This window comes from Puma concolor, unplaced genomic scaffold (assembly GCF_028749965.1).
Source record: "Puma concolor isolate L17-30 unplaced genomic scaffold, mPumCon1.1.hap2 unalloc_scaffold_27, whole genome shotgun sequence".
Taxonomy (NCBI): Eukaryota; Metazoa; Chordata; class Mammalia; order Carnivora; family Felidae; genus Puma; species Puma concolor.
In genome coordinates, this window is record NW_028240233.1 from 561,526 (window position 1) to 569,904 (window position 8,379).

Genomic DNA, 8,379 nt, shown 5'->3' on the forward strand with positions numbered 1-8,379 from the left:
ATTGTTTTACCTGTCTAGTGGGGTCCCTAAAAAACTTCACTTGAAAGCCTTGCCCTTGACCTCACTGAGAACTGCACAGTGCTAAAATAGCCTCTTCCCAAGGGGCATTTTTTTGAAAACAATTATAGATAAATGTTTTAATCTGGCAGCTATGTGAGGCAATTGATCACAAGACAAAAAATAGCCTAAACAAAAAGCCTAAAAGGGAAAAGCTGAGAAATGAGATGTCCATAGGGACTTTGAAATGCTCCAACATCTTCCTGGGTAACTAGAAGACCACAAGACATATTCCTGGGAATGTAGAAAAAAAACCTTAGCACTAATAAATGAGTTCAGCAAGGTTACAGGACACAAGATCGATATGTAAAAATTAGCTTTATTTCTATACATCAGCAATGACTATTCCAAAGATGAAATTAAGAAAACAATTCCATGTATAACAGTACTCAAAAGAATAAAATACTTAGGAAAACATTTAACCAAAGAAGTGCAAGAATCACACTAAAAACCACAAAACGTTGTTGAAAGAAATTAAAGAAGATTGAAATAAATGTAAAGATATGCCATGTTCACGGATCAGAGGAAAATATTGTTAAAATGGCACTATACCCCAGATTGAACTGTGGTTTCAGTATAATCCCTATCAAAACCCCAACTGACTTCTTTCCAAATATTGGCAAGCTAATTCTAAAATCTGTATGTCAATTCAAGGGACCGAGAATAGCCCAAAATGATCTTTAAAAAAAAAAAAAGTTTATCTATTCATTTTGAGAGACAGCGAGCATACACACCCGTGCAGAAGAGCAAACATGAGCGAGTGTGAGTGGGGAAAAGTGTGAGCAGGGGAGGGGCAGAGGGAGAAAGAGAGGGAGCATCCCAAGCAGGCTCCATGCTGTCAGTGCAGATGGCAACACGGGGTTCCATCTCACAAACCGTGAGGTCATGACCTGAGCTGAAATCAAGAGCCGGCCACTTAACCAACTGAGCTACCCAGGGGCTCCAAAACGATTTTGACAAAGAACAACCAAATGGGGAGACTCACACGCCCTGGTTTCAAAACCTACTTCAAAACTACAGTAATCACGGTGTGGTACTGGCATAAGAACAGACATGTAAGCTGATGGAACAGAACTGACAGTCCAGGAATAAATCCTCACATTTATGGCCCACTGATTTTCAACAAGGGTGCCAACACCATTCAATGTGGGAAGACTAGTGTTTTCAAATGATGCTGGGACAACCGTATATCCCCATACAAAATAATGGAGTTGGATTCCTACACTTCACACCATATATAAATATTAACTCAAAATGAGTCAAAGACCTAAATGGAAGAGCTCAAGCTATAAAACTCTCAGGAGAGAAATCTTTATGACCTTGGATTTAGGCAACAGTTTCTTAGACATGACACAAAAAGCACAACAAACCAAAGGAAAAATAGGTAAGCTGGACTTTATTTAAAAATAAAAAAACAACCCAAAACTATCATATGTCTGATACAAGTCTAGTATCCAGAATATCCAGAATATATAAAGAACTCTTAAAACTCAGGAAAAAGACAAATAATCTAATGTTTAAATGGGTAAAGGATTTGAAGAGACATTTCGCCAAAGAAAATACATGAATGGCCAATAAGCACATGAAAAGATGCTCAATGTCTTAGGTCATTAGGGAAATAGAAATCAAAGCTACAATGAGATACTACTCTACACTCACTAAGATGGCTATGATCGAACAGAGAGACAATGATAAGTGGTAGCAAGATTTGGGGAAACCAGAATCTTCATACATTGGTGGGAATGTAAGATGGTGCAGTCACTGTGGAAAACAGTTTGGCAGTTCCTCAAAAGGGTTAAATATAGAGTTACTACATGACCCAGCAATTCCACTCTTAGGTACGTACCCAAGAGAATTAAAAACATATGACCACACAAAAACTTGCACATGAATACTCATAGCAGCATTATTCATAAGAGCCAAAAAGTCAAAACAATCCAAATGTCCAATAACTCATGAATGGATGAACAAAATGTGATTGGAGCACCTGGGTGGCTCAGTCGGTTAAGCATCTGACTTTGGCTCAGGTCGTCATCTCACAGTTCATGAGTTCGAGCTCTACATCAGGCTCTGTGGTTTTGGATCCTCTGTCCCCCTCTCCCTCTGCCCCTTCCCCGCTTGTGTGGGCGCTCTCTTTCAAAAATAAATAAACATTAAAAAAAAGAATGAAGTACTGAAACATGCTACAACCGGATAAATCTTGAAGCCAACAAGCTATGTGAAAGAAACTAGACACACATTTCGATGAAATGTCCAGAATAGGCAAATCCATAGGGGCAGAAGGTAAATTAGTTGTTGCCAGGGGCCTGGGGGGAGGGGAGAATGGGGAGTAAAGGCTGATGGGTATGGTATTTCTTTTGAGGGGGGTGATGACAATGTTCTGGAATTAGCAGTGATTACTGTCTATCAAAGTATACCATTGCACTATATACTTTATAACGTTGCATATTCTATTATGCATATTCTATATCTCAATTTGAAAAAAAAAAAAAAAAAAAGAACCACGTTGTGATAAATAGAGAACCAGTTGCCAGAAGATAAACATGTTAGTAGGTGGAGAAAAGGGGAGCGAAGATTCAAACTCTTCCACAACGGAGGTCAGAGGGAGTTAGCGGTGCGGCTGGGAGCCATGCGTTTTTGTTCCTGCCTTGGAAACTCCCCTATTCTTCCTATTCCAGCCCATTCTTCTACGTTTTTTCAGGCCCATTAACATGTCGGGTTTGTGTAACACTAGTTAATATCCAGTCAGACAATGTTATGAAGAGAAAGAACGTGAGTGTCACATGTCTGGTTAAACACAGTTCCTCAACCTTGAGGCTCTGAATGTCCTTTGGCTTTGAAACAATAACAATGGCATTCATACCTACAAGCTTACTGGTGGGCTCTGTGCAAGTAAGCTCTTCCACGTGTGTGTCTTCCCCTGCCCACTGCTCCCCCCCCCCCCCACCCCGCGCCCACCCCCGGCTCCCTATTAAGAAAGACTATGAAGAGTTATGCAGCCAAAACAATTTAGTAGTTCGTTATCCTTCCCCCCAACTATCTCAGTGCTCTACCCCCACTGTCCCCCCCTCTTTCCTGGTAGCTCACCCATGGCCTTATACCCATCGGCTCAGTGCTTCCTCTTACCCAGGCAGCCCTCCTGCTGAGATGAATGCCCCGTGTTTATCTGTAGTGAAAACAAAATACAGGCCACTCCAAATTATCCTATTTCCTCCTGTCTTTAGTGCCGCCTTTTCTTCATGGAGCTATTGTGCCTGAGCCAAGGGGAGAATGAGAACTGACCCGACAGGTTACCTCTGCTGGACCGACAGCAATTGTTTTTCCACAGACTGCGATACGAACGAACGGTGGACATTGCACTAGAGATCATCTCCATTTCCGTTCAATTCCCTCATCTTACAGATAAAAGGTGTGCTGACTCAGTCTATTGGCTTTTGGATATTCGTGGGCTTATCTTTATGGGAGTCAAACATAACAACAGTTATCCTCAAAGACTGTCTCATAATCAAAGTTGAAGAAATACTGTTCTAGGTATTCTTTTGTTTTTTAAAAAACTGTATCTTATTTGAAGAGGAAAACTCAAGTATTTTTGCAAAAGCTTTCTGTTGCAGAGCAACGGGACAGACTAAAGGTAGCTCACAAAATAAGGGAACATTTCTTACGTGTTATTTTTTTTTTCTCCAAATTCTTCTACAGAGGTCCAGACAGATGGGCTACGTTTCCTTTCTATTAACTGAGGAGACAGAGAAGACTTGAGGACTGAAGCTTGTCACCACTGTCCTGAATGTACTGAAATCCTAACAGCTTTAGCTGAAAAAATGTCCAAAGCAGGCAGTGAAAATAAATTTCAAATAGGACAAACTCCAAACTCTCTACGCTGGAATCCCAAGGCATGGAGGGAAAACTGGCTCGTTGGAGGAAAGCAGTTGAAGAGATAAGTGGAGTGATCTAGACCCTATTCCAGTCTGTTTGAAGTACCTGGGGATAGAATAACCCCTTTCCTTTATTCATCTACATAGGTCCATGAGCCATGAGAACGTGACTCCCCATGGGAAGCTCCTCAATGCAAGACATCTAAGGGCATCACGTAAATCCTTTCTCAGGGGTTGGGCGGGGGGAGGGGCGAAGCCTAAAGAATCTGAAATGGTGAGCCTATGTTTTAATTAAAGTTCTGAGAATAGCCTTGAAGAGGAGTTTCTGGCAGTGAGGACCAGCCCAAGAAGCAAGGGCCCTGGAATCAGGCAGACCTAGGTCTGAATTCTGGCTGTCACTTCCTGGTGAAGGGACTTAAGTAACGAACGTCTCCGAGTCCTTTTAGCAGCATTTACCTCATAAGGCAACTTGAGGATTAAAGGAAAGAGCATGTGCAAAGCACCTAGCATAAGGCTGGGCACAGAGTGGGTGCCTAGCAGTGACGATGTGATAGTTGCACCAGGCGGTGAGCAGGAAGCCTGGGGATGCCCATAGGTGGCATGGCCAGGAACTCCAGAAGCATAGGGAAAAGGAGCTCCCTGCTCGAAAGGTCCTATTCCAGTGAGAAGCTGACTCCAAGGGACGACGCCCAAAAGGCCAGTTGTCATTCAGGTCCTACCTAGTGCCAGGGAATGCGGAATTGTATTACTCGCGAAGCTTCTGAAGTGGTTCTGTCACTTATTGACAGTGTGAACCTAGGCAAGTCACCCGATGTCTCTGAGTTTCAACTTCCTCATCCCCAAAATGAGGATAATACTACCTGTGTCACAAGAGTTGCTGGAAAAACGAAAATGAAGTGCCGTGTGAGGGGCCACGTCCGGAGCACTTCCCACGTGCCAGGCTCTATTCTAAGAGTTTAAGACACATTGTCTTACTTGCAGCACAAGCGAAAGGTCTTAGCATAGTGCCGGAGCGCAGTAAATACCTAATAGAGGTCGGTATTAAAGAAATGATATGGGGCGGAGGAGCAACTACCATGCTTCCCAGAGAAAGAAGATGCCTTGGTATATACGTGGGAAGACTCAGATGCAGCTGGGAGAAGAAAAGTAATAGTTGGGTATGACTATGGCAAAGCTTTTGAACTACCACACACGGAAAATAATAAAAGTTACCCTAAATCACCCCAAAAGGACAGCCCTGAGTTGTTATCTTCATCCTTAACGTTTATGCCTTTCTGAATCTGAGAAGAAGCTGCCAGGATTTCCAGTACATACCAAAAAGCGATGACAATATCCTGAAGTGTGTCAACTTTTGTGGGCACACAGCTGTCTAAAAGGAAGCAGATGCCGGTTGACTGGGGGAGCGTTAGGGCGTGTCTGTGACTGGGGCTCGAGTTTGCCTTCAGAGGGTGGCCACACCTACCTCAATGATATTCTCAACAATAATTCAACAGGGGCAAGGCTTAGATTTTCCTTATTCTCCCTTAGAGCTTATGTTCTTGGCACAATACGGATGCGCCACAGACGAGCCAGCATGTGAATGTGCTCTATCCCGATAAGGTACAGCCTTTCTACATCGTAGAGTCCTTCAGCTTCTAAAATCATGGAGCTCGTACTGTTAGAACCAATGAAGTGAATTTTTTAAAATAAGCCACCAGTCTGGACCTGTGTAGGTGAATGAAGGAGAAGCACTTTAAAGTCAGGAAAAAAAAAAAAAACTATACTTAACATTTAGGATTATCAACCACTGTTGGTTTTCCATAATATATTTCATTCCTGATTTCATCTGAAAGAAACAGGATTATTACTACCATTCAAAAAGTGGTACCTTATTAATAAACTCTTGGCATGGCTTTGAGGTGGATTTCAGATTCAAAATAGACTTTACCACACCGCTAACGTGTTCACTCAGTGTTTATCAATAACTTAAGAGGCTTCATTCAAAAAACTTACTGAGATATAATTACCTGAAACCCAGGGGTGAATCAAGGCCTTGTAGGGTCTGAACCTCATCTACTTTGGGAAATCCTGCCTCATCAAAACATGCAAAATTATGCGTACAGGAATTGCGAGGGTCCCTCCCAAGACTTTGGAAGGGGCCTATGTAAGTGAGGAGACCTGAAGTTTAAGCTTCAGTCAGTTCAAGATAAATCCACCTCAGCTGGGGCCCAAAAGGTTTACAAACTTATTTAATGCTGGAGAAAATACTGTTTCAACTTATAAACACCCCAGTAATAAGTCACATAGGTAATAACGTGACTGAATTCACGGGATGGCATCTCCCCTGCGCACGCTCTCTTTCTCTCAGAATAAATAAATAAACGTTAAAAAGAAAAAAGAAAAGAAAAGTTTGGCCCCAAACAAGGAGCCCAACCTCCAATACACACTTACTGTACTGTGATAATGTTTTGGAAGTTAACTGTGAATTCGTTTTAGTAGTACAGCTCTATTCAAACCACATTGAAAGGGCGGGCCTACACCGGCCGACTCCATCTTGTTCTGTGTCCTTCACCTTGACCACACCTCCTCCCCTTGAGTAACCCCCCCCCAACTGCCTAACAGGACTCTTCCCCAGGACCCTTCCCCAGCCAATCAGCTGAGGCCGCAGCCATTACCTCACCAACTGCCACTAGGCACCAGTAAAACCTTTGTCCTTTTGAAACTGGCTCTCTCTCCCGGGTATCTCACAGCTTCGACAGTGCAGGTAGGGGATTGAGCTCGAGCTAGCTCCAATAAAGGCTCTTTTGCTTTTACACCGGACTCGGCTCCCTGGCGGTATTTGGGGATCACGAATTCTGGGCATAACACACATGGCATGAGTATTAATTTATTCTCAATACCAGCTAGCTCTGGTTCTTTAATTACCTTTCTCTGTCATGTAAGATTGATGAGGGAGCATGGGGCAAGTTGAGGGCAAAATACAAATTAGCACATGCCCCCGCCCCAGGTGGGATATGTGTCATTCTGGCTGCTGGAGGACAAAGGAAAGGAAAGAAAACAAATGGTTAACTGATAGAGATCTCAGTCGGGCAAGACAGGGGTTTCCATCAGTTTACAAATATCTTAGTAAATTACAAGAAAAAGGCCATCTTTTTCTCCTTTTTCCAGTATGAAAGATTCTTGGGGACAGTCCCTGTATATTCTTTGTACCCCCGGTACTTAGTACATTGTCGACATAGAGTGCGCGTGGCACGGATTGTTTTTCAATGAATTCATTCATTGTTATCAACGGATTCCACCCTATTTTGTCCTGTATTGCCTACATAACTATGAAATTCAGATTCTTAGAAGAGACTCTTGGTGTTATAAGATGCTTAGTAGAGGTGGTGACTTTTAAGACATTATATTGACACCACTAAAACCTCTTGGTGGAGAAACTCAATGAGCCCGTTCTCTGGCATGCTGGCAAAACAAAAAACTGACCCTCAGTATTCTTTCCCCAAGTTAGGCATCAGCAAATTAATGAGAGAGGAGGCCCCTGCTCTTGGGCACCCGCAGGAACTTACTCCAGCTCCAGACACACCGTAAACACTTTCATCTAACGGAAGATAAGCTGTGAAATCGGATTTCTGAACCACAAGACAGTGAGCCAGTCTTTTCCAGCGTCTGCTTTAGTGGAGGGTCTTCAACCTTGAGTCTCAACATCCCCCTCAGGCCACTGAACATGCCCAGTATGATTTGCTTTTTGACAGAGAAATCACAGAATGTCCCTGCTGAAAGGGAGTCACACACTTCTTAACTGAAGAGTGGTCAGGAAAGAAAGCACATGGAGAGCAGTGCCCTGTGGCAGGTGTTCAGGAGTTCTTGCTGCTTTCCTGATGGCTGAGGAAGCACCCACACCTTTTGCTGCCTGGAGAACTCTGTGCTAAACTTAGTTCTTCGCAGTTCTCTTTTGCACAGGAAACTTGCACGTGAGCCAGAATCAAAGTTAAATTCAGAAGTGGATTTCAAGGACCACGCACACCTTGGGGAAGCATCACTGTCACGAATTCCCATGATAATACTGACTTGGGTGTTACTTGCTTGGGGCCTTCACTGCCCACACAAAGCTGGGTACGAGGGAGGGCAGAGAGTGCCATTTAGGAGTTAAGACAAGTCTCTTGGCCTCTTTGTACCTTAGTTTCCTCATTTGAAAAAAAAAATGGATTTTAAGACCTACTTTCCAGAATTCATACTGGGTTTATTAACACACACCTAACCAATCACTGTATGATATTTTTACATGTAGTTTTTTTTGGTTTTTTTTTTTACATGTATTCATTTTCTGTTTCACTTACAGCTTGTGTAAAAACTGCATTCCATGCCAGGCCTGAAATGTTCCAAAGTTCAGTTTGGTGAGTAAATTGCAACCAAGATTTCTACACACACCAAAAAAAAAAAAAAAAAAAAAAAAAAAAACCAAACCAAAACA

At 42.7% G+C, this 8,379-nt stretch overlaps 1 long non-coding RNA gene across 1 annotated transcript; it reads left to right on the top strand.

Moving 5' to 3' along the window:
• Nucleotides 1-3,178: 3,178 nt before the first annotated feature.
• Nucleotides 3,179-8,347, top strand: LOC147571458 (uncharacterized). Its single transcript, XR_015247387.1, has 3 exons — nucleotides 3,179-3,466; nucleotides 3,754-7,552; nucleotides 8,248-8,347. It is a non-coding gene; the product is annotated as an uncharacterized LOC147571458 (long non-coding RNA).
• Nucleotides 8,348-8,379: the final 32 nt, after the last annotated feature.